The sequence below is a fragment of the Pan troglodytes genome, chromosome 8 (assembly GCF_028858775.2).
Source record: "Pan troglodytes isolate AG18354 chromosome 8, NHGRI_mPanTro3-v2.0_pri, whole genome shotgun sequence".
NCBI classification, from domain to species: Eukaryota; Metazoa; Chordata; class Mammalia; order Primates; family Hominidae; genus Pan; species Pan troglodytes.
In genome coordinates this window covers 67,070,258-67,097,591 of record NC_072406.2, presented here as the reverse complement: position 1 = coordinate 67,097,591, position 27,334 = coordinate 67,070,258, and the positions used below count along the sequence as shown (strand labels likewise).

The following is a 27,334-nucleotide window of genomic DNA, read 5'->3' as shown; positions in this document are numbered from 1 at the left end:
TTATGGCTGACACAGGAACAGAAAACGAAATACCACATGTTCTCACTCATAAGTGGGAGTTACTCTACAATGAGAACACATAGACAGAGAGAGGGGAACAATACACACCAGGGCCTGTTGCGGGGTAGGGTATGAGGGGAGCGAACTTGGAGGACAGGTCATAGGTGCAGCAATCCACCATGGCACACGTATACCTATGTAACAAACCTGCACGTTCTGCACCTGTATCCTGTTTTGTTGTTGTTGTTATTGTTGTTGTTTTAGAATACATTTAAAAAAAGAATGGTTTTATTTACTTGAGTATTTATTTTGTGTTTGCATTTATGCTAAGTATGTGGCATCATTTTCTCATTTAATCTTTACTACATCATTTTCATTTTCTTGGCAATGTATCTGAGGTTGACATTCCTATCAGATTGATGAGCTTATTATTTTGAGTTATTCAATCAGGGATGTTTGGAGTTACTCAATCAGGGATGTTTGGAGTTATTCGCTTTTAAGTTTAAGAATGGCTTAAGGATATGACTTCGTTTAGAAGTTATGGAACTTATATTTCTAGATCTTATGTAAACTGAATCACAGCTCTAACCGATTTTTATTTGTGAACTCTTTTCTATGCATGAGATGTCCCAGGGAAGGCTCAATCAGAGAGAACAAGAAGAACATTTAACCCCAGTCAGATTTCGTGTGCAAAGACTATGATTTCAGAGGAAGTTTAAAGTTAGATGACTGATAAGTTGTTTTGATTGTTAAAGTTTAGGTAAAAGATAATCAGAATATCTGAATTGCAGTAAAATCAAAATACTGCTGGAAGCAAACGTATACTAGTTTAAGATACAAAGTGCAATAAATATATCACTGCTTGTATTTATATTTTGCTCATGTATACATACCATTTATACATAAAGTGAATATAGTGAGCTCAATTTGAGATGGACAGGTAAGAATTGGAAATATATCTTCTTAAAAGTTGATCTAAATGATAAATGAACTCTACAATTTCAGTTCAGTGTATGTAGATGAATATAATAATATAATAAATAGAGCTATGATACACTACAAGCCATGCCTTCAAATTGCATATTCTTATTTTTCTCTCAGCAGCAGGTAGTTTGGAAACAAATAAAATTATTGAAGATAAATTTTAAATTATCAGCTCTGGAATATAATTAAAGATTTTCTTGAATGTTATATAAATTTGGATATATATCCTTTTCTTCCCTGTGAAGTGGCCAAAGTATTACTTGGCATACTTTATATGTGGCGGAACAGAAACTTTCTATTTCCAAATTTGCTGACTTTTCTGTTCTCATATAAAAGATTGTAAAGTCAGTAAAGCTAAATTTATGAGTGTGTTAAACTCCATAAGCAGAAAGTCTACATGAAGCATAAGATATCCTCTCCAAAGCTGTCAAACTGTTTCTATAAGTATCATGTAGAAATCACAGGGTGAAAAGAAATTTCTTATTCAGAAATCAAATTTCCTTGGAGGATGATGGACACATCTAAAATGTCTGTAAAATATAAAAATGTAGATGATGTGTGGCTGAAGAGTTAAGCATTGCCATTCAAAATACTCCTCTGAGTACAGCAGCCAGAGCCATTTCAGTGCTCTGGCTGCTGTACTCAGAAGAGTAATTTCCTAGCTCCTGCTGCAGAAAGCTTTCACAATTAATGCACTGGTGCAAAAGGTCATTCTCAACTTATTGTCAGTCATGAGGTTCAGATTAGTTTAGTCTTAGGAATACTGAAGGAAATTTATAGGAATACAATGGGTTCCTAGCTGAGGTGGTTTACAGCTGAAAGATTGCTTCAGGAGAATTTCTTGGTTTGAGAGTTTCTAGTGGTTATTGACTTCCCCAGCCCAATCTAAAAAATAAAGCAGCAAGGAACTATGTAGATTACTACTCATTAAGAAAGTCTTTTAAGTGAGCCAAATTATGTGTAGGCTGCTCCTAAATATAAACAAACATAAAAGTAGGAAATACAGAGTTTTCAGAGACATTTCTACAAATCTAAACCATGAAGTGCCTGTGCTATTTCAATAGAGATGCAATTTATTTGTGGGTTTTCATATTTGAAGTTTGATTGGAGGTAATTTTTAATTGATAATTAAAACATATTTTCCTCTTTTGTTCTGCTATGTACTGTCATAAATTATTTTGTACTTTCATTTACACCATACCATATAAGAAGGTTTTAGGGATCATTTGTAAGTCATAAGCACATACCTCACCTGCTCAGAGGAACTCCTCTGTCTCATAGTCAGCCAAGTTGAGAAAAAAATTGGACATTTTGCTCACTGACCTTCAATGAAGGTCATCATCTTATGCACCTAATGCAGTACTTGCTTTTCTAGGGACACTGAGATAATAAACAGTTTCAAATATAATAGGTGATTTTATAAGTTGGTGAATGATATTAACAGTACTGACAAACATTAGTTGATATTCTTATTATAGTTATTACTGGTTTAGCAACTCCCCACAGCTTAAAATGCAAAATTCAAATACTCTGGTTAATAAGTAGGAGATGTATACTCTAAAATAACTATAAAAAATGTGGTCTTGTGGCTGGCCATGGTGGCTCATGCCTGTAATCCCAGCACTTTGGGAAGTTGAGGTGGGTGGATCACAAGGTCAGGAGATCGAGAAAAGCCTGGCCAACATGGTGAAACCCTGTCTCTACGAAAAATATAAAAATTAGCTGGAAGTGGTGGCGTGCTCCTGTAGTCCCAGCTACTCAGGAGACTGAGGCAGGAGAATCACTTGAACTCAGGAGGCAGAGGTTACAGTGAGCCGAGATGGCGCCACTGCACTCCAGCCCAGCCTGGCAACAGAGCGAGACTCCATCTCAAAAAAAAAAAAAAAAAAAAGGTAGTCTTGTAAATACACAAACCAGTAATATGGTGTTTATTAATATTATTGAGTATTACGTACTATATATAATTGCATGTGCTGTATTTTTATACACTGGCAGTGCAGTAGGTTAACACCAGCATTACCACAAACACATGAGTAATGCATTGTGTTATAATGTTATGACAGCTACAGTGTCAACAGAAGATAGACATTTTTCAGCTCCATTCCAATCTTAAGGGATCACCTCATATATGTGGTCCATTATTAACAGAAACATTGTTAAGTGGCACATGACTATACAATTTCTTGATCATACTGTATTTTTTGCACCTCCACAGTCTCTTTATTGCTTATAACCTATGTTCAAAATGTTTTTGTCTGTTTGATGACCTCTCATTCCTTCAAGAACATGCCCCAATACCACCCATTCTGTGAAATTGCTACCTACTTTGCTGCTCCCAACCAATGGAATTATTTACATTTTCTCCAAGACCAGTAGGAGTTGGCATCTACTTGTCTTATAGAGCACACTCCAATATATTGTATTCATAGGTGACTCAATATATTTGTCTTCATAGGTGACGAAAGCAAAGATCATGTCTTCACTGCCTTCTGCTCTATGTATAGCACAGTCATGCAAATAGTATTTGATATCTGGGTTTTTGGGATGAACACAATTACTTAATGTCATTATTTCTTAAATTGATGAATGTTGATAGAAGTGTCATAGATATGCCAAATATGTTATACTGATCCACTTAAAACTTTATTCAGTCCCTAATTGCTAACTTTTGCACAGTGCTTTTCATGGCTAGTAAGTTAATGAGGAAAGTAGTCAGAGGCAAAATGTAAGTGTTGATCAAGAATTTTTCTACCATTTTATATAACATTCAAGCCGTGATAATAATTGACTGGTTTGGAGATCAACAGTTTCTGTGAACAATTTACATAATATTTCAGCTCTTTGTTTTTTTGACTTTGGTAGTTACCATATCCAAAAAAGAGTGCTTTATGTTAATTGTTTTAAATGAATAATACACTTTGCATATGTATTTGTAGAATTGCTTCTGTTAGCATCACTTAGCTCATAAACTTTAAAAATTACCTATTTTATAGCCATTTTATCTACATATGTGGACATATATATTAATAATAATATCAGAAAATTTTATTTTAAGGTTTATGTAGTTGTGGCTAAAGAGTTGTAGTAAGAAAGAAAAATTGAATGTGCAGAGAAGATAGGTATTTTGGAAACGTTACTGAGAAAGCAGATACCCAATTTAGCATATCTAAAAATATTGAATTACTTTTTGAGCATTGGAATTTTTAGGTAGTCTAATGTTGCTTTATTAAGTTATCTAATTTTTAGGATTATTAACCTTATTTTGACACTATAAATGTTCTCAACACAAGCATTAACTGACTGATCCTGATCTTCTCATACACAATGAACAAGTAAAGCTTTGGTTCTTTATTCTATGGAGAGACAACTTGCTAATGCAGTGACAAATTTTCCTCATGAATTTTACTTATTGAAAAAGTAATTGCCTTTCAGAGTTGATTTTGAGATGCTGCTTTTGGGGTTTAACTTCTTTGTGGTTCTTAAGTAGGAATGGAAATTTTAATGGGTGAAGCTTATCTGTGAATCACTAGTAACTAGAAACTGATTTTACATGGCTAGATTTTCAAACTGAGATGAAAGGAGAAAACCTATGTAAGCATACTTGTTTAAGCATATTCTGATATTTTCAATATTAATCCTATGTATTTTTCAAAAGTGTATACTTTTCAGACAATACAGTATTTGCCTTAACATCTCTTAAACTTTGGATTTGGAAATTTATTGTTTATATTGTTAATTCTACTTCTGTGAGAACGGTTAAAATACATTAAGCATTCTATTCAGTATATAGTTAGCCAGAGTCAGATTGAACTGCTGTTTGTTAATGTCTATGTTTTAACATAATAGCAATCCCATTTGTTTAGTATGATTAGCCCAAGTCTAAAGAAGTACAATTGAGGCGTAGAGAAAAAAAAATGACTCACCCAGTCTACCTAACTAATGGGATGGTTGAGGGTAGAACATAACTTTTATAACTTCAATTTTTACCACTCCCATTATTCTACTCTTTGCACATTAATTCTAATTTTTAAGATAATGCCTTCATTGGGCTGACAATTTTATTTTTTAATTTAATTGAGGACAGCTCTGTAATAAATTTATAATTAATAATTTTTAATGCTAGTGAAGACTTTTTTTAATTTTATTTTTTTAATTTTATTTTATTGTGGTTAGAATGCTTAACGTGAGACCTATCCTCTTAACCAATTTTTAAGTGTATAATCTTTGACTACAGCCATAATGTTGTTTGGCAGATCTCTAGGGCTTTACCTGGCTTGACTGAAACTTTCTACCATACAACATTGTATTATATATTGCAGAATTTTCTTAAAGATGTTAAGGCAGATATTGTTCAAGGATGGGCATGGTAATAGGTATAGGGACCCCAGCAAAGGGGTCTTAAAGGAGCAGAGAGAGATTGGACTCAATTCTGACTTCCACCATGACAAGTGGAGACTTATACCAAAAAGCAGGGTGGGGTTCAGTGAATGGAAAATTACTAAGAGGAAACATACAGAAAAACAAGGTTTCTAGCTACATCAACTTGATGGAATTATTGCTGAATGGAGTCCAGTGTCATAAGATATTGAAGCTTTTTTCCTAAGCTGACTTAGCAGGAATCTTGCTCAAACTGGATTCAACAAGGACAGAAAGAGAAGCCCAAGGTTAGACCTAGCCAAGCATAAGATTCAAAAGAGTCCAAATAAAGTTTTGGTCAAAGGAGAGAGTCTTAGTCAGTATATATTATATATGTAGCACATTTTTTTATTCATGTACTGGTTGATGGACATTTAGGTTGTTTCCACATCTTGGATATTGTAAATAGAGTCGCAATGAGCATAAGAGTACTAGTATATGATTGTATCTGAGACTGTAATTTTGATTCTTTTGGATAAATGCCAAGAATTTTGATTACTGAATCATATGGTAGTTCCATTTTTAAATTTTTTTAGAAACCTCCGTAGTGATTTCTATAGTGGCTGCACCATTTTGCATTCCCACCAACAGTTTTCAAGAGTTCCACTTTCTCCACATTCTTACTAAAAACGTACTGTCTTTGGGGTTTTATTGTTTTGATTTCTTTGTTTTTGTTTTGTAATAGCCATACTGACAGGTGTGAGGAGATATCTCTTGTTGACTTTGATTTGCATTCTTCTTATCATTAGGGACATTGAACATTTTTAAATATATCTATTGGCTATTTATAGTTCTTTTGGGGAAAATTGTCTTTCCAAGTCTTTAGCCCATTTTTAAAATCAAGTCACATGCTTTATTGAGTTACAGGAGTTTCAAAAATAAAGTATTTTGGAGATCAAACCTTTATCAAATATACATTTTGCAAATATTTTCTCCCATTCTGTTAAGGCAAAATGCCTCTTCACTCTGTTGTTTCCTTTGCTGTACAGAGCCTTTTTAGTTTGATATAGTACCACTTGTACAACAGACATATAGAATACTGGAATATGATACAGAACTCAGAAATAAATCTATGTATATATAGTCAACTGATCTTCACTAAGGGTGCCAAAAAGTCACAATGGCCTAATCAACACATGGTGGTGGAAAAAATAGATAAGAATATAAAAAGGAATGGTATTGGACACAATTTTACACCATACACACAAAAAACTCAAAATGGGTTATTGACGTAAATGTAAGACTCAAATCATTAAAGTGCAAAAAGAAATATGAGGGAAAAGCTTCATGATGTTCGTCTCAGCAATGATTTTATGGATATGACACCAAAAGCACAGGAAACCAAAACAAAAATAATGAGGACTTCTTTTTGCTAAAAAATCTCAATAACTCTGTAAAGCATTCCTTATTTAATGCTTTCTTTAAAAAGGATCTAAAGCAAAACTTAGTGCATCAAAATTTGCACCCATCATAAAATTTCAACTATTAAATGGCCTTTGAACTTTTCTTTTCTAGAAAATAATCTATATTTATATAATAGTTTGGTTATTAGCTGATGATTTTAATTTTCTAGACATTTTTAGCTCTGGGTTATTATTAAAATTGGCTATCTTGGCCGAGTGCAGTGGCTCACACCTGTAATCCCAGCACTTTGGTGGCTGATCACGAGGTCAGGAGTACAAGACTAGCCTGACCAACATGGTGAAACTCCATCTCCACTAAAAATACAAAAAAAAAAAAAAAATTGGCTGTCTTGCTCCCTGGATTTGGATTTCCATGCAAAAATTACAAAAGTAGAGGCAGTGATGATTTAAAATACATAAACACACACGCATATTTTATTTATAGAGAGTCTCCAACTTACAATGGTTCAATTTACAATTTTTTGGATTTATGATGGTGCCAAGTGATATGCATTCAGTGGAAACTTTAGTTCAGTGCAGTTCAATCAGTCACATAACTATATTCAACACTATTATAAAATTAACTTTGTATTAGATGATTTTGCCCAACTGTAAGCTAATGCAAGTGTTCTGAGCATGGTTAAGGTAGGCTAAGCTAAGCTGTGATGTTCAGTAGACAAAGTTTATTAAATGCATTTTAACTTACAATATTTTTGACTTCAATGATTTTAACAGGATGTATCCTCATTGTAATTTGATGAGCATCTGTACATTTGTATGGTCATGCTCTGCATAATGGCATTTTGGTCAACAATGTACCACATATACAGTGGTGGTCCCATAAGGCTATAACATAGCTGAAAAATTTCTATTTCTATTTCCTGGTGATATAGCCCTTGTAACATCATCTCAGAAAGCATTACTCACACGTTTCTTGTGATTCTGGTATAAACAAACCTACTGTGCTGCCAGTGATAAAAATAATAGCACATACACTTAGTATATAGTACTTGAAAACTATAGCAAATGATTATATTACTAATTTATGTATTTACAATACTGTAAGTTTTATTGATATTTTAGAGTGTACTTCATCTCCTTATAAAAAAATTAACTGTAAACCACCCTCGGACAGGTTCTTCAAGAGATATTCCAGAAGAAGGCATTATTATCATAGGAGATGACAGCTCCGTGCATGTTATTGCCTCTCAGAGTCTTGTACTGGGACAAGATATGGAGGAGGAAGACAGGGATATTGATTATCTTGACCCTGTGTAGGCCTAGGCTAATGTGTATTTTTGGGTCTAGGTTTAAAAAATGCTTTAAAAGTAAAAATTAAATTAATAATTTTTAAAATAGAAAAAGGTTATAGAATAAAAATATAAAGAAAGAAACTACGTTGTATGGCTATACCATGTGTTCTTACAAAGAGTCAAAAAGCTAAAAAAATTAAAAATTAAAACTTTTATTAAAAACAACAGTAAGCTAAAGTTAGTTTACTATTTAAAAAAATGCATTTTATAAATTTACTGTAGCCTAAGTTTTCAGACATTGTATTCTAATACACACTACTATTCTATAGGAAATAACACTATCAAATGATTTGACTTGGAGTAATGCTGGAAATAATTGTTGCTGTTAGATTTTCTGTAAAAAGGTCAAACTTTGAAAATCTGATTTAAATATACACATGGTATTGATCTAAATTATTTCCTCACTTCCTAAGTATTTTCTAGCTAAACAAATGAAATTTAAAACATTTTTTCCAGTGTTATTTTAATTAAATAATTAGCTTTTGTAATAGCTTCAACTTGTGTCAAGATAAAAAAACACAGAATTATTTTTTACTTCAAGAACATCTCATATATGCATTTACATAAAATAGCCATAAATATATATTCATATACATTTGACTAAATGCCACATATGCTTTAACATTTTCTTTTAAGAAAATGTAACACTTTGAAGATTCAGTGTAAACATCCAAATAGTAAACTAAATGATTTCCTTAGCTCCTTGACATATCCTAGAGTATCTATTTTAGTTTATAAATATGATTTTAAAAAATTAGATACATAGCAAATATTCTATACCTACAATACATTTTTTCTTTAACCTATTATATCCTTTATTGCTGTACATTCTAATTGTTTACAACCTCTTCGTATTACAAATCATACTTCAGTAAATATCCTTATATGAAGGTATTTGAAGACGTGTTTGAGTATATCTGAAGGACAATTTTTAAATATATAATTGTTATATACAATAACACATGCATTTTAATATGTGAAAAATATCGCTATTTTATTATTATCTGCCATTATGAGTCTCATCTTAGGTATAATTTCCCTAAGCAATCTGAATTCCCTTTCAGATATAAATGATAATCTTCTTAGTATCTCAAAAATCCTAAATTTTTTTCTTTATGATATGGAAAAGTTTCTGTCTTGTGCTATGCTATAATCAACACCCTTTCTAGATGATTTTCAAACTATCATTTTAACATTTTGCAAAGGAAAAACTGAGGGTTTGAAAAGTTCAGAAAACTGCCCAAAATATTGTAGCATGTAAGAGGCAGAGTCAGGATTGCAACTCAGGTTAGTCAGACACTTGATCGCAAGCTTTAATCACTGCAAGCATAATGTACTTCAAAGTTCTGTGGAATGTTAATGGACATGGGTTTGAAGATTCCACTTCTAGTCTTGCCTCGAATATTTGACTTTGAGAGGGCTACCTAACCTCTCATGCTCAGCTTCTGTCCAATTTATAAAGAAATGAAATCAATTAGTTCAGAATTTTGATCCAGAATTTAAAATAAAACATGTATTTAAGGTTCCTAGTAAAATGTCTAAAATGGCGATGCTCAATAATTGTAGTTCCATCTGAAACGTGATAAAATAATTCAATTTTGAATCCCCTCAAATGCTTGTCCATTGAAAGCACAAATTTCATATCATTTCACAAATATACCATACCCAGAATAGTCAAATTAATAGAGAAATAACATAGAATAATGGTTACCAGTGGCGGGGAGCAGGGCTTAATGGGGAGCACCTATTTAATGGATAGAGTTCCAGTTTGTAACGATGAAAAGTTCTGAAGATGGATGGTGGTGATGGCTATACAACAATGTGAATGTCCTTAAAGCCACTAAACTGTAAACTTAAAATGGCTAAAATGGTACATTATATGTTATGTACATTTTACCACAACAAAATCTTAAAATTTAAATTAAAAAAATTAAAATTATTTAAAAAATCTGAACAATAGCAAAGCCTAATATGACTTTCAAAGTCTTATAATATCTCAGAATTTTGTTCCTCAAAGATGCTTGGTTTTGCATATTTTAAATTATAGATTCAGAGGCTGCATGTATAAATTTGTTGCATGGATTTATTGTGTAATGCTGGGGTTTGGGCTTTTCCCTGAGCAACACTTCCATATTAAGCAATTCAGAGCCCAAAGTCCTAAATCCACCTTAGTATGCTATCAAGCAAATCTTGAACAAATCTTTTAATTTCTCTGGGCTTCTGTTTTCTTATGGGTTAACAGAGAAGAATTAGCAAGATATGAGCTTCATTTTAGCTAAGATTCTTTGGAATTTATGACTCAGTTAAGAACTTCTGACATCACTATGCACACACACATGGGTAGCTATTTAGTTTTTAAGAATGTGAGAGTATCTCAGATAGATTCTTATCTTGCCTGCATAAATAAAGGGCTCTCTGAGACAGCATCCTTAAATTTCAGATATTGTAGAAAGAGGAAAAGTAATCTATAAAAAGGAAAGTGATTCTTACATATAAGAAGTATCAAACACAGCTGAATAATTTGTATAATATAGTTTAAACCATGTTTAAAAAATCATCTTGTTCGTGGTAAAGATGCAATAAATGCCATTATATAAATGACCAGTTTCTGAATTACTAGTAACTTGTGCTGATGGACAGAGCCATAGTTCTAGATACATAGTTTATGCCAGTGTTCCAAGAACCTGGTATTTGCTCAGTTATTCAGGCTAAAGTGGTGGTGAATACAACAGAAGAGAAAGAGAAGTTTCATTACTTGCTACTATCCAAGTGTTTTAAGTAATTACCACCCATGAACACGTATATTTAAGACTTAATTATGAGATTCAAAATATTTTAATTGGTAAACTTGAAGAAATGTATTATAAAGAAAACTAAACATAAAAAAATAAAAATAGTAGTTTGTCTACTCTAATGCTACGTGCCAACAGCTTCATGTAGCTGGAAAATAAAAGAAAAAACAAACATCAAGTGGTCCATCATCCCTATGCAATAACTGTATAACTGTATGCCATTTTGCCACTTAATTCACACTATTACTTTTCAAAGGAATCCTTCATACATTCTCTTTATCCTCAAAGCTCCGATACGTCTTTCTCATCCGCAAACTTCCACCTATCCTGGACCTTCTCTCTGGTTAATTACCACTGTCTAGAGGAACTAATTTCCTCTACCAACCTAAGAAAGGACTTTTCTCTTACTGTGCAGGTGTGTCCATTCTCTCTCCTGTTTTGTCTGCACTGTACTTTTTAATAGATTACTTTCATTGGTAATAGCTCTATCTTTAACACAAGTGCACATATGTGCCAAGTTCATGGACTCATTGTCCCCACTGTCTTCCTATCTCCGCATTTGGTTGCTCATTTGCACGGTAAAAAAAACACTAACAAATTATATGAACTCTATTTTCTTGAAAACCTCTAGTCAGGCTTTTGTTTCCACTCCTCCACTAAAACCACTCTTCTCAAGGGCATCAGTGACTTCTGTTTTGCAAATACACAATAGTTAATCCTCAATCCTTATCTTCCTCAACCTATTAGTGGCACTTGACATATTAGCATTCTCTCCTGTTTGAAATCCTTTCTTCATTTGGCTTCAGGCATTCTCTCTCACTCCTTCTTATCTCTTTAGCCACATACCCTTTATTTTTCTGACCTCTAAATATTTGCAAGTCCTGATTTTTCTCTCTTTGTACATCCTCCGTAGATAGCCTATATTAGTGCCATGTTCATTTCATGAAGTCCACAAAGACTTTGTGAAGTAATACATTTCAAACAAGGTGAAAAGAGTCTTAAAAATATGCCCGATCATTATATTTTAATACCTAATATTAGGAGAAATGCATCTCAAAATGAGATGACAAGTTTATGCTTCAGGCTTGTTTTCATGAATTGCAAAAAATCATTTTAGAAAAAAGAAAAAGTAACCTCAAACACTGTCCCCAGACACTCTTCTCTATTATTGTTCTTTTCATTTCTGTTTGGTTAGGGGCTTCTCTTTATTTTCATTTATCTCTTATCACTGCATTTACCACACTACATCTGTCCCAAGAGAAACAGATAACTCATCCCTTTTATCCTGGGGGAAGAAACCTAACCTCCTCTTAAAAATGAGCAAAATCTATAAAGAAGCTAATAGATTTAATCAAAGTTAAATAATAAATGCTTTGATTAGTTATATTTTATCTTGGCAGTCTAGTACACATATGTTAATATAGCATATACTCAGATACACATATGCATAGATATCTTAGACAAACATTTTTTATCAAATATGTGACACTCTCAAGAATTAAAATTATACCCAAGATTCAAAAGTTTACAAGCTATTGGAAAAAAATAAGTGTCTGCTTAATTTGTTTTTAAGAAACTAAAGTAACAATAATGTTTTAAGAATATCCAGGGATTCATTTCAGTTTGTGGCATTATTTTACTTCTAATGGAAGTTTAAACAAAACTTTTCTAATTAGACTAAGTATTTCATTCTCTTATTAGTTTTTCTTTCTATAAACAAATAACTATTTCCAGACTCTTAACTCCTCTGTAATTACCGTTGCTCAAGAAAGCTCCATTCAGAATGAGATTACAAGAAAATTATAGACATAAGCCATACTTAAAGTTGTTTAATATGACAGTTGGAATAGCTTATGCTCTGTATTTAATACTTAGTTAGTGGAAGATAGTGGATGATACCATTTTAGTTATAACTGAGAGTATTAAAATTAGTTTACTTATGTGTTTTCACGAAGAATGATTTTTGGAAGCTAATTTCTGTAAACAGTATTTCTCCCTTTAATTAACATGAAACAGAGTGTGTTTTGCTAGTCTGTTTTTTATTTGTCTACAAACTCTTTTGATAAGTATCATGAGATACAAATAATTGTTTTTCTCTTCAATACAGCAATCATCAGGGCAAATTTTGTAGTTTAGACCAACAAAATATTGGACAATCTACTATATCACATATATTATTGTCAATTGTATGTTTTTAAATGCACATTGATTACATAAGTGTTATGCAAGGGTTTGGAGAATTCCAACTATATCATCAGGTCTATATCTATTTAATGTTGTATCATTATTATTTCCTGCCATATATAGATGTTATGTTACTTTAAAAAGTTATATTTATTACAGATATAATATTATGTATGCCTTCTCCTTTCACCTTCACAAATACATAAATGATGATCTTGAAGGTGGTAACCAATATCTAAAATTCACTTGGAAAGGCATATTTTTAATTCAATTTATTAAAAATTAGAAAACATCTACAGGGAACATTTGTCATGCTTTCAATCATTTATATCTTTTTTTTGTTTTTAAAATTTGTTTGAATTTAGCAGTAATATGCTTAACTGAGTATTATATAAGGACCCTCATTGGAAGTTGAAATGCCAGTCTTAGTGTTGCTCACCAAAAAATAAAAAATAATAATAAGCAGAAAATACCAAAAGCTAGTTTACAAGATTTTCTAACACCACCCCTCAAACTCAAAATAGTACAAAAAATATAAATAAATGTCATCCAAATGACTTTAACCTGGGAATCTGGTATCATTTTAAAGATTGCTCACATGATTACAAAAGTTAAAGCATAAATCAATACATGAGGCAAGAATGAACTTTGTGTTGGTGATGACTATGCCCAAAATGCATTCTTACTTTAAAGGTGCATGTGCATTTAAGAAACCCTTTGTGCATATATAAATATATGTGTGTGTATATACATATATTTATATATGTTACTTTGTAAAGTAACTACCTGATATTTATGAATATTTCTCTTTTGAGAAAATCCTGAACAACAGCAGTTCTAAAATTTCCATCTAGTATATCCTCAGCATCCTGGTACATTATCTTTATGGTGAGTGCATATATTACTGTGATAGATTTTTCCAGGCAGGAAGATACTCTAAAGTGTGAGAATTTTCAAAGATTGTGATTATGAAAGGAAGTTTTGGACGTGATGATAGTACAGTGGTCCTAAATGCATATGGAGAGATAGCTCTGATCATACAAATGTCATGTTACTAACAGATCCTTAAGCCCAAGGCTTTAAACTATTGCAACATGGTCTGGATGGCACATAAAGCTGCATTTCCTTGGCCACACTATACACTAGAAAATAGTTTAATTAAAATAAATTGCATAATTGCATATGAAAATCCAGACACTCAGTGTTACCTAAAAAATTGGAAGATGGAAAAAATAGACGTAGACTTCTGCAAAGTTGCTAAGTTTAAATTCAGCACAGTCTCCAGAGCCCCCATTATTTCTCAATCAGCTTTAATTATTTATTTACAGTATTTTATGGACGCTTAGATTCTTATGCATTTATGATCCATTCCTGAAATAACTGTGGTGTTTACACTTAATATATGCAACCTGACATGCACGCACACACACACTGCCATGCACACACGCTATTATCATTATATCTGATTTAAAAAAAAACTTCATACACCCCCATTTACAAGGTATTAGTGGAATATACTTTTTTGTTTGTTTGTTTTGTTTGTTTTTGGGCTCTCAGTCTGTCCCTCCAGTAACATGATCATATCTCACTGTAACCTTGAACTCCTGGGCTCAAACCATCCTCCCCCATCAGCCTCTGGAGAGTGGTAGGACTTCAGGTGTGTGCCCTTACTCCTGGATAATTTTTTTATTTTGTCTATTCTGCAGAGACTGGGTCTTGCTACTTTGCCCAGGCTGGCTTCGAACTCCTGACCTCAAGCCATTCTTTTATGTTGACCTCCCAAAGTGCTAGGATTACATGTGTGAGCCACCATGTTGTGCCAGAATATACTTTTGAAAGGCATGATGAGTTGGTTGGTATGGGCAACAGTATGAAATTCATTTCTGCTTCAATTCTCCCTTTCACTATACCTTTATCATTATTAAAACTGCAACTTCAAAATCATCTGTAATATCTGATTTCATCTTTGCCCATGGGCATCACATTAGTGAGTTTCTAATCTTAAGATTTCTACTTCCTTTCATCCACAAAAGATCCTTGATTTTGATTTATTTCACCCATCTCTGACACTGGAAAGGAAAATGAAAGTTTCTTGCTGTTAATTTAAATGAGATTTTGTACTTATTAATGACGTTTTTCTAAGATAAATATCTTGCTGAATCGTAAGATAGTAGACTTTTCATAGTTTAGAAAGTTTCACTGCATGCTTTATGAGTAGTAATTAAAAACTTGAACCTTTCAACTTCAGCAGTAATTCTAAGGGGAAAGTGTTAGTTTTTAAAGTAATTATTGTCTAATTAGACAAGAGTGTTAATAAAGTGGAATAAAATTATTATTTATATTTCCACATATGCTTTGTTCAATCTTTTGTTTTTGTTTTTTAAAATTCTTCTTAAGGTACTTTTTGTCACCTTCTATTAATTTAGTCATTTCAACCAAAATATTAAAATCATACTTAGTGGCTATGTTCACTGCTTTTTAATGACTTTTCTATGAAGACATATTAAAATAGACATTATTTTAGGATAGAGAGGGCTTTGCCAATATTAGTATACTCAGACATAGGGATGAAATTTGAGAAAAGATTAGTTTAATTGGGTCACAGAAATAAAAACAGCCCCAGTAGTTTTTGTTGTATATAAACCATAAATTTCAACTTACGGACTGAGATTTGGTTCTTATTTTCCAAGTATATTAGAATTTTATTCTTATATTTTATAAGCATATATTTTGTCTAAGTTTGACGATTTAAAATATTATTTTATAGTGAATATATATTTATGTACAAACACCTCCATACTCTCTGTGAGAATTTACAATATTCATAGCCCTTTCTCCAACAATACCTTAAATGTGTCTTAAAGGAAATAGAACTTCCTTAGAATTTATCAATTATCGATCCTTGCATATTCAGCAAATGCTGCAGTAATAAGTGTTAAAACTAAATTTCATATATAATACAGATTTGACAAGAACAAATTAGCTTTAATGTAAATAACAGGACATTTTGTGAAAATGATACGTTTCTTTTTAAAATTCATTCATTCAAAACATCAATGCTAATCTGGGCTAAGCTATTTGCTGGGCTCCGGGATAAAAAGCTGGGATAGGAGCTTGGCTAATAATGATTCCTCTTCTCAGGGGCATAAAGTGAAACACAAATATTGCCAAAGTACCCGCTGACAAGCAATGTAATTATAAACTGAGATGTGTTCGCTGAATACAAAGGAAAGGCTAAGAAGGATTATCGCAAAATATTTGACCTACACTTGGGGGAGGAAGTGACTTGTCAGAGAAGTCTTACATGAGGAACAAATTCTTAGGTCGAAATATGAAAAAGGAGAAGATGCCTAGGCAGAAATAACTAGCTAAAAATAAAGTAAAATGAAATTTGGTTATGGTAATAAATACAGAGAGTTAAAAATTAGATCAGATTGAAAAAAAAAAAAAACCCAACATGAAAAGGCCTTAGAATTAAAAAGGTCAGAATGAAATTCTGTCTTTCACTTATAAAATATCTTGCCAGGGTGTGTTGGGAAGTAAATATTTTGCATTATTGACTTTTGGAAAATTAATAAGTAGTAAAGTATTCCTAAAATAATCCCCAACCCCAAGGGACATATAACAACTTATTTTAAAAGTATGGAAAAATGGAAAACAATCATTAGAATGCCCATAAAATTTAATGTCTGTATCATTTTAATAGGATGCAATATTATATAGGCAGTTTGAATTTACTATATAATAGCATAATCTAATATTTAATGTAATAAATTTAAAAATTTAAGTTAGAAAAAATGTACTCTAGTAATGAACGTACCATACAATTAGCATTGACACTAAGAGAGAGAACGACTACTTTTCAGTTTGGTAATTTTGAAATGCAAGGATACACTATAAAATTAGGTATTTGTAGGAAGAGACTAAAGTTCTTAGTGTATTATTCGTGAAGCATAGTCTTTGTGAGTAAGACAACTTATTCAAATTTTATTTGCCCCTCAAACATAGAGAACCAACTAATTGTAATATCTTATCATTTACAGATAAGACAGAGTTTTACAATTATAAAATTACACACAATTGACCCTTGGACAACATGAGTTTGAATTCCATAAATCTGCTTATACATGAACTATTTTCAATAAAAGTTACAGTTTTCTAGAAAAATAAAACTCAGCTTTACATTAAAATCCAGTCTCTAAGAAATATGACAGTGACCTTTATGGATTTGTGTCATAAATGAAGGGCTTACATGACTACACAATTAGTTATTTTTCTAAGTCAAATTATCCATCTTCACATTGTGCCAGTTGAGAAGGTTGATCATTTCTTTAATCATGTAGATTTATAAGATAAATGGTAAAAGCTTAATATATATCAAATCAAAGCTTAGAAATATTTGTGAAATGCTTCCTTATATGGATGTCTTTCTGTATTAGACTTTGAGTTACTGTTTTTGAGATGATATTTCTGCACACGTTCTAGACTATAAATTTCATACATGATTTTCATAGTATAAATTGGTAAAGTACAAAGAGAAATGAAATGGAACAGTCTACCATTTGGTTTTAAAGTTATTAAAGCATATCTAATGATTTGAATAATATCAACATCTATCATACTCAAAAAATATTCACCATTAGCATTATTTTTATCAACATCAAATGTACAAACTTAGTTCTTGAGAGAATTTTACTGTTTTAAAATTATTGTAAATGAAACAGTTGCAGTTCAGTTGGCCTAAGACCTTACCTAAAAAATCCTGCAAAGAAAGTAAAAAGTTATATGTACAGAATGTTGATTCTGCCTCTGCATTGATATAGTATGAAACTTTATGATCTCTGGTTAGACTTCATATAATGTGAAGTAGAAAATAAAGTGTAGAAAAGATATCACATATTAAATATGACCCCTCTGATAAGAAGAGGGGCAATGGAGGATAAACCTAGTTTTATTCATTCTACTTAAACATGTCACCTGGCAAAGTATTAAAGTACACATTTTCTACTCTATTCATGTTAAATAAATGTTGTAAGTACATGTTAAAAAGTATATATTAAAGCTATATAGAAAACAAATATTTTATTAATGACAGTTTGTATTTCCCAATCAGTATTTACTCTAGTATCCATTATGTACATATTAATATTTAAATAACTATTAAAAGTTATATGTTGGCCGGGCACAGTGGCTCACACCTGTAATCCTAGCACTTTGGGGGGCCAAGGCGGGCAGATCATCTGAGGTCGGGAGTTCCAGACCCGCCTGACCAACATGGAGAAACCCTGTCTCTATTAAAAATACAAAATCAGCCGGGTGTGGTGGCACATGCCTATAATCCCAGCTACTCGGGAGGCTGAGGCAGGAAAATCGCTTGAACCCAGGAGGAGGAGGTTGCAGTGAGCCGAGATCATGCCATTGCACTCCAGCCTGGGCAACAAGAGCAAAACTCCATCTCAAAACAAACAAACAACAAAAAAAAAGTTATATGTTTCCTTCTATTACCAACTATATCTAATAAAAATGATATGCTTGGATGAAGCTGGAAACCATCATTCTCAGCAAACTAACACAAGAACAGAAAAACCAAACACCGCATATTCTCACTCGTAAGTGGGAGCTGAACAATGAAAACACATGGACACAGAGAGGGGAACATCACACACTGGGGCCTGTCGGGGGGGTTGGGAGCTTAGGGGAGGGATAGCATTAGGAGAAATACCTAATGTAGATGACGGGTTGGTCGGTGCAGCAAACCACCATGGCACGTGTATACCCATGTAACAAACCTGCGCATTCTGGACATGTATCCCAGAACTTTAATTTAAATTTTTTTTTTAAATGGCATGCTTTACCAATTAATTTTACATTGTTTAAATGCAAGCAGATTTAAGAAAAAAAATTAGGAATGTACATACTACCTGTTTGCTATGTCATTAAACATGTGAAGTCATTTTTTAAAATTAGAACTGTTATGAATCTTTTATTCTAAATCTGTCACCTACTTAAAAGACTATTATTTAAAACCTTATTTCCTACCAAGCTATGGTAATGGCAAAAGCAAGTAACGTAATATGACTGAGTTATAGCTCAAAATTTGTTCAATATAAGAAACAGAAAAGTTGTAACTAGATTTATAAGAAAAGAATTTATTGTATATAATTGATCATATATAAAATAATTAAAATCTCATTATTTAGTATTTAAATTACATTTCTTTTCAAAATATAATTAACAATATGGAATGCAATTGTTTTACAAAGCTCATTTAGATTGTTGGCAGAATTCATTTCTTTTTGGTTATATGACTGAGGGCTGTTGTCTGGAGGCCATCCTCTGGTCCAAGAAGTCACCTGGAGTTCCCTGGCATATGTCCTTCTCCAAAGGCAGTTTACAATACGTTTGCTTCTTTACACAGAGCAGGAAGATTTTTCTTTCTCCAGTGTCCTAAGACTGAATCTTATGTAACTTAATTGAAACAAGAAAGTGACATCTTGTTACCTTTATCATATTCTACACATTAGAAGCAAGTCATAGATTCCACTATCTATGGCAATGGTCCCCAAGTTTGTGGCACCAGGGACTGGTTTCATGAAAAATAAATTTCCACTGACCTGGGGCTGGGAGCAGGAGAGTGGTTTGGGATGATTTAGGTGCATTCCATTTATTATACACTCTATTTCTATTATTATTATATTATAATATATAATGATATAATCATACAACTCACCATAATGTAAAATCAGTGGGAGCTCTGAACTTGTTTTCTTGCAACTAGATGATCCCATCTGGGAATAATGAGAGACAATGACAGATCAATCATCAGGCATTAGATTCTCGCAAGGAGCATGCAACCTGGAACCCTTGTATGTGCAGTTCACAATAGAGATTGCCCTCCTATGAGAATCCAGTGCTGCTGCTGATCTGACAGGAGGCGGAGCTCAGGCGGTAATGCGAATGATGGGGAGGGGCTGTAAATACAGATGAAATTTTGCTTGCTCACCCACCACTCACCTCCTGCCCTGTGGCCTGGTTCCTAACAGGCCGTGGACCAGTACTGAATCCCTGATCTATAGAATAGTATTATATGAGGATTTGATTCATTGTGAGCTACTTTAGGTGTGACTGTCACACTCTGTTAGGCTGAAAACTCTATATGGACTATTATGTATTTATTATTAATTCATTTAGTTTTTCTCATAAAGCTGTAGCCACGGCATCTTATAAAGTACATTATCCAGAATCAGTGCTCAGTAAACACTTATGCTATAAATGAACAAATGAATATTCTTAACTTTTATTTTTTGTTCAAATTTTCATCTGTCAATTACAGAAGAATAAAATGGATTTTATTGTCCTAATTTTAAACTGATTCTCACAAGTTTTAACTAGTTTACCCTTATATAGCCCTCCAAAAGCAACGTAACTAGGAATGCAATGCAAGACTCTCTCATGCCAGAGCCAGGACTTTTATTATATTACATTATACAAGTCACTGACCTTTTCATACTTTTACGTTTAGTCTCTGTTGACTGACTTAATACTTTTGGATTTTTTTTGCTGATGGATTTGCCTTAGGAAAATACTCATTTACTCATTAATTTATTTGTGTTTCTCAGAATCTATAATATTCATCAAACAAGAATATTAATCAGAATCATTTTTCTGTGCCAGGTAATAACACTGCACAGAACTCTCTTTCAAGCTTCTTTTTTAAAATGATGCATGCATTTGCTTGAGCATTAAAACTCCATTTTAAATTTACTTGGTTATATTTTTAAGCTAAACACTCCACTGATGAAATAACGTTTGGGCTTCTCTTTTTATATTTCCCTTTGCTTGCTCCTTTCAAACTAAGCTTTTTCCCATGACTTTTCTAACAAATAGTGAGAAATGTATTTATCTAAAAGACTGAGATTTAGATGAAGGTTCCGAAAACATAGATGGAATGGAAACCTCAAAAAAATTGGCAATTAAAATTTATTTATCTCCTAATTTGAAGTTATTTTACTAAAGTACCTTGAAATGTATATTAGGTAAAAAAAATATGAAATATAGTGCATGCTCAATAGCAAAGTCATTGTGAGGAAATGGAATAATTTATTTCTATAGTAGAAGCTTAGTGTCTGATATGCACTAAATATAAAATAAATACTAATTGAGTAAATGTATGTATAAACACTAAGAAAATATCCAATATAATAGCAATAGTAAACATGGAGATTAAATTTCCACTCATTTAAAAACATTTTTGGTGTATTTATATTTTATTAAACCAACTAGTATGACTACGTTATTATAACATTTGGCATGTATCTATTATAGACTAAACTGAATATTCGTTTTTTTCCATGAAGACACAGTCTTTAAACATAAACAGATTAATTATATTGGTCAGTCATTTATTTTCTTGAGAAGTAGTATTCCCCAAAAAGAAAACCAGTGTTCCTCCCTCTTTTATTTAAAGTTCTATTATTAAAACCAGAATTTAATAATGAATAGACTCAACAGACATGTTAAGATACTGATTTGAATTCTCCAAGAATTCACCATAGCTGTAGTATAAGAATGCCAGAGCTAGGACTTACCTTATGTGTTTCATGTGGTTTCGGGAAATATATTTTGGGTTAAATTAGTCTCATCTAATGTTTACAACTGTTGATTATATATTTAAAATGTTTAAAACTGAAATGAAAGACCTTGTAAATGATTGAAGTGATAGCAAGATTAGTTCTTAATAATTTATATTCTTAATTTTAAAAATGATTTTCATCAATTTTATTTTATCCCACAATGTTTAGGATGAATCTATATGTTGAGACAGAGTGCACCCAAAAAGCAAATTAACATTTTCTTTTTATTTGAAATGGAATCTGTCTTGCTCTGTTGCTCAGGCTGAAGTGCAGTGGCACAATCTCAACCCACTGCAACCTCTGCCTCCAGGGTTCAAGCAATTCTTCTACCTCAGCCTCCTGAGTAACTGAGATTACAGGTGTGCACCACCACACCCAGCTAATATTTTATATTTTTAGTAGAGATGGGGTTTCACCAAGTTTGCCAGGCTGGTCTGGAACTCCTGACCTCGAGTTATCTATGCTCCCCAACCTCCCAAAGTGCTAGGATTACAGGTGTGATCCACCGCGCCTGGCCAAATTAGCACATATTTTAAATTTGGTAGTCAAGGCACATTCAGATGTAGTAGCATGTTAAAAAAAACTGTAAGCCCGAGCAAAGATCTAGTAAGCCGAATTTAGCAGGACCGGGTGGGAGAGGTAGGTTGGACCTCACAGTGTCCTATAAAAACATTAGTTACTTTCCAAACTTACCTCAAATTAGCTACAACGGAACCCCTTGAATTTAAATTGCAAACTTTAAAAAAGTGGGAGATAATATCATTGATATTACCTATCATTAATGTAAATTTAAATAAAATATATACTTCTTTATATAAATTGTATATGTGACTATGTAACATAATTTTATATATAAATATGTATAAATGTACTATAAAATTGTCAATAAATATCAATATATTTTTATAGATGAATATATGATATAAACTTATACATATGTATATTTAGTAAAGAAAAATATAATATGATCTAGAAGGAAGGAATATATCTGAAAGGCTCTCTGAAATTTTATTTTCCTAAACTTCATATTACACATTTTAAAAAAGGAACAGCTGATTCATCTGGTAATGCTGAAGGGTGATAAGTACCCTCTGTACTGATGAAGACATTATTAATATTTGCCACCATGCTGAGGTAGAAGACAGGTTTCTCTCTAGTCATTTAAGCAAATTCATATTTAGTATGGTAAGATACAGTGACTTTGGAAAACCTCATGTTTTTAGTTTGAAGCTGAGGTTGCTTTGAAGGGAAGTTTGCTTTATTCCAGCAGGTAGGTAGCATATGTTTCTCACAAGGAATACAAAGCAGTGACAAGTTTTAGTTTTATAGCTTTATCTAGATATTGTTACAGATCAAGAATAACAGTAATTTGGCTGAACAAACTGTTGAAGGGCAGACTGCATACATACAGCTCACTTAACTGTGAGACTCCAGCTTGCTTCATGGTTGTGTGTTGGTATGGGGTTTCTCATCAAAGTAATGATGGTGTGTTCCAAGTTTTGGTATCTCAAGAAAATTGGTGTTTATTCACATAGCAGTCAGAGACATAGGCTAAAAAATAGTTAACATTGTCAAAATTGTATTTAAGAGAAAACTGCTGTGGTGTCAACCTTGGCTGCTTTTGCCATGTGTCACTGCAAACACCCAAGACTCAGGGAGCAGGGATAAACAGAAAAAGGACAGACCTTTGTGTATTTCCAGACTTTGGATTTATATTTGAAAGTGAAAGGCAGTGAAAGGCAGTGAAAGACCTTTATTCTCCTTCCAAGAGATGAACAGAAATCTGTACTCAGAATAGTAGATACCATCAAGGATGCTGTCAGGGTTGTCGGAATAGTTATACTTTCATTGTAAAGTTCTCATTATTTTATCAGATAGCATTTTGGTTGCTTTGTGTAATCTCACTTCATTTACTGAATGAAAATTATTGTAAAGTGACAATATATGGTTTTGAAATGCTAGCTGCTATTTTCATGTCACTTATTACATTTTAACATGTTATATAACTTATTTATGTTTGTTATTGGTCTGTCTTTATTTTGCTGGAATATAACATCCATGGGAGAAAAGAAATGTGTCAGCTTTGTTCACTGATATTTTCCAACTGCCTAGAAGAGTGAGTGGTACCTAGTAGACCCTCCGTAAGTGCTTGTTGAATAAATTAATTTTTGAGAACATTGAATGCCAGATAAATAAATATGAGATTTATCTTGCAGGAAATACAAATGATGTGAAATTCAAAATTAGTATGTTTGTCTTGAATAATTGCAGTAAAATATTCTTAAGCCTAAGGAAATTGTGTCATAAAATGCACATGGAATGCAAACCACTTACGTGTAATATTATACTATAATAGAAAAAAAGCACTTTTCCCCAGTATTTTGGCAACAGAATACTATTTCTAAGTCACGATTGCAAAATGATAACTTTATTAGCTATATTAGAGTACTGAATACACCAATTTAATTATCTCTTAAAAAACAAGTATAACGTATTTATTTATAGGTCACCTACAATTCTTTTTAGAATTGAACATGCTTTGGATTTTTAGAACATAACATTATTAGCCAATAAATTCTGTAGGAAAAATATATACTCGGGGAACATGGAAAGAGTTTGATGTGGGATTTGTAGTAAAAGTAAAGTACCACCATAGAGGTGTTGTTTGACAGGCTTTTCATTTACCCACAGTCACTTAGCAAGATTATGGAATTCATCTCCTATAGGACTTTCTCTTGTAATTCTAGAGATTATAAAGCTAGTAACAAAAACAGTCTTTTGTCTAAAGCATTTGTTCTCTTCCAATTAATTTGATCACAATCACAGAAGTGCCACTATAGGTTGTCAGTTGATTGGCACAATATTGTACTAAACATCTTGATCCTGTAGTCTTTTACACAATCTCTTTGTGGGAGGTAGCTTTTCATTATATCTTTGTTTAGAAACTGGGTTTTCTCACTAAGTCAATATGTGTTCTGTGTTTTGGGGTATCAGGTTGATGTGATGAGTCATAGCTTTCTTTCAGGTCTCTGTAAATATTGAGCCCATTGAAGTGATGAAAATTTCTTTGGAAATCAGGCAGATATAGATGAAAGAGTAAAAAAACTATGGAAATTGTTATTATTATCATTATTCAAAGACAAATAAGTATAATATTTCCCCTAAAATTATCTCCTTCCTCTGGGCAGTAAATACTATATCTATTCTAAATAGATTTTTTATGAGTTTTGTCTGTGATGCTTTCAAAAATATACATATAATCCTCTAAAAACTTGCAGAGCCATAGATCAAGAGGTTTTGTTTCTGGAGGCATAATACTGGCAGTGACATTAATGATTTTAAAATAATGATCCATCAGGTTGTTTTTATATTGGAGACTGTTCCATGAAACCAAATTAGCTTCAGTTAGGAATAAAAGAATATGCCATAATTTGTGAATGCATAATACTATAAACTACTATAAAGGAAGTCAAGCTGGCAGATCAAGGACCCACACAGGAACACAACTATGTCCTTTTGTCCTTTGCTAAGATATTACCGTCTCTTTAATTTTGTTTTCTAATACATATCTTTTCTGGTTTGTATTAATTTTGTTTTCCAATATATATCCTTTCTGGTTTGTATTTGTATATGGTTTCTCTTTATATTTTTAAAATTTAAATAACATTATTTTATTTCTTAATGTCATGTTTGTTTTTCCAAATAAAAAAAGATTTGAAGCCATTGTATATAGAAATCTTAGTAGGACTCTAATCCTTTGTGAAGGGGGTTAGAATGTCTCTCTCAGAGTTTAAGGGAAGCAATACAGCAGGCTGTCCTAGGCCTCCATATGCCTTGAAAACTTCTGAGCCCTGTGTTTTCTGGGAATTTTTCCAATACTTTTCTCTAATGGAATGAGCAGAAGTGTCTTACTCACAGACTTTATGGTCTCTTCAGACACTCACCAGTTTATAACCTTGAGCCAGTCACTTATTCTCTCTGAGCCTGACCTTTCTTCCACAAAATGGGGATAATAATATCTACTTTCCAGCCCTTGCTAAAGATAGATTGAGTAAATCTGTATTTAAGACTTTGGAGGTTCCATAGATGCTGAGTCAGAAAGACTCATATTAAGCTTTAGGGGGTACTCGTTCTGTAAGTACACTGCATTAAGCACGTGTTTATATTCCCTTACGTATTTAATGTTTAGGACAATCTTATGAGGTAAATACTATTTTATATCCATTATGATAATGAGAAATGTGAGACAAAGATGCTATTTAATTTCTTCAAAGTCATATAACTAGTAAGCTGAAAAGCTTGAATTTTAAAAAAAAGCCACATTCTTATCCACTGCTCTACACAACCAGTAGCATTGGTCAATTTTATTTTTCTTTTTTCTACAGGTTAGTGTGGATTATGATGATCTCTTGGCATCTAATAATGAGCTCTTCTTTGGGCTTTCTGTCCCTAGAAATTATAAATGCAGGCACCAAGCACTTTGCCAGTTAGGAAAAAATGTGGAAGGCCCAGCTAAAAAGAAGGCAGGCTCCTTTTATATCTTAGATAAAGAAACAAAGAAGAATAGACTTCATATTAAAATGTGTGTGATCTAGAGCAGTGATCTTTTAAAGTCAAGAACTGTGTATCCCATTAGTTTAAAAAAAGAGCTTACACCTTTAATACAATTTTACAATGCAATATATATATATTTATACATGCTGCTGGACAAATAAACATTATTAAATACTTGGCAATAAATCAAAAATAAATAAAATGTAGACAAAAGCAGAATTAAAATCGTGCCTTTGTACCCTCTGATAAACCTTATCCTCAGCTAGTCTAGTAGAGAGAATTCTGGGCAGAAATAGAAAACTGGAGAACTTGAGGCATCAATATTACCTGCTAGAAGCATTTAGTCTTATAAAGAAGATTGCACAATCATGTAAACACTTGGAAATCACATGAAAATTTGGATTTCTGCCTTCTCTTTGAAAATCAGAAGACCCAGAAACACTGGTTTGCATTGCCACATCACAACCATTGACAGAAGTTGAGCACCAGCTGGTCTCTTTAGAAAACCTTGCATTGCACAGTTTATCACAGCCTCTACCATCACTATTGTCCCCTTTGGCTAATTCATTCTTTTCCTTTGTCTGCTTGTCCTCTGTAGGCATTTGAGTTTGGAACCTCTGAATTAGAGAAACAGTGTTCCAATCCCTAGTCTGCCACAATTTATAATCAAGAGCATTTTGAACAATTCTGTGTGGATAATTTCCTAAATTTACAAAGAAACTGAGCATGTCATTCTTTCAATAAGACATTCTCATGTGCTCACAAGCCACTAATTTCTCAATCAGTTGTTTTCTTTCTTTTTTTTTTTTTTTAACTTGCTGGGGATTGAAAAGTAAAACAAGAGAATTAAAATGAAATGCATCCAAATGCTTCATAAAGCAGATGTAGTGAAAATTGACAGATTTTCCTTAGTCTTTCCTGGCATAGTCAAGTCAATCTCCGATCACTCTACTAGAAAGGAATTAACATTTTAATGATGGGCTTTTCTACTTAATTGTATAAGACAAATTTTCATTGAAATGCTCATGTAGGATACTAACAACTGGCTTACTATC

The 27,334-nt window shown here is 32.6% G+C and overlaps 1 protein-coding gene across 8 annotated transcripts in view; it reads left to right on the top strand.

Annotated features, from left to right (window-relative positions):
• The window catches only part of PCDH15 (protocadherin related 15), a 1,753,436-nt gene that overhangs the window by 857,347 nt on the left and 868,755 nt on the right, over positions 1 to 27,334 (top strand). The window lies entirely within an intron of this gene.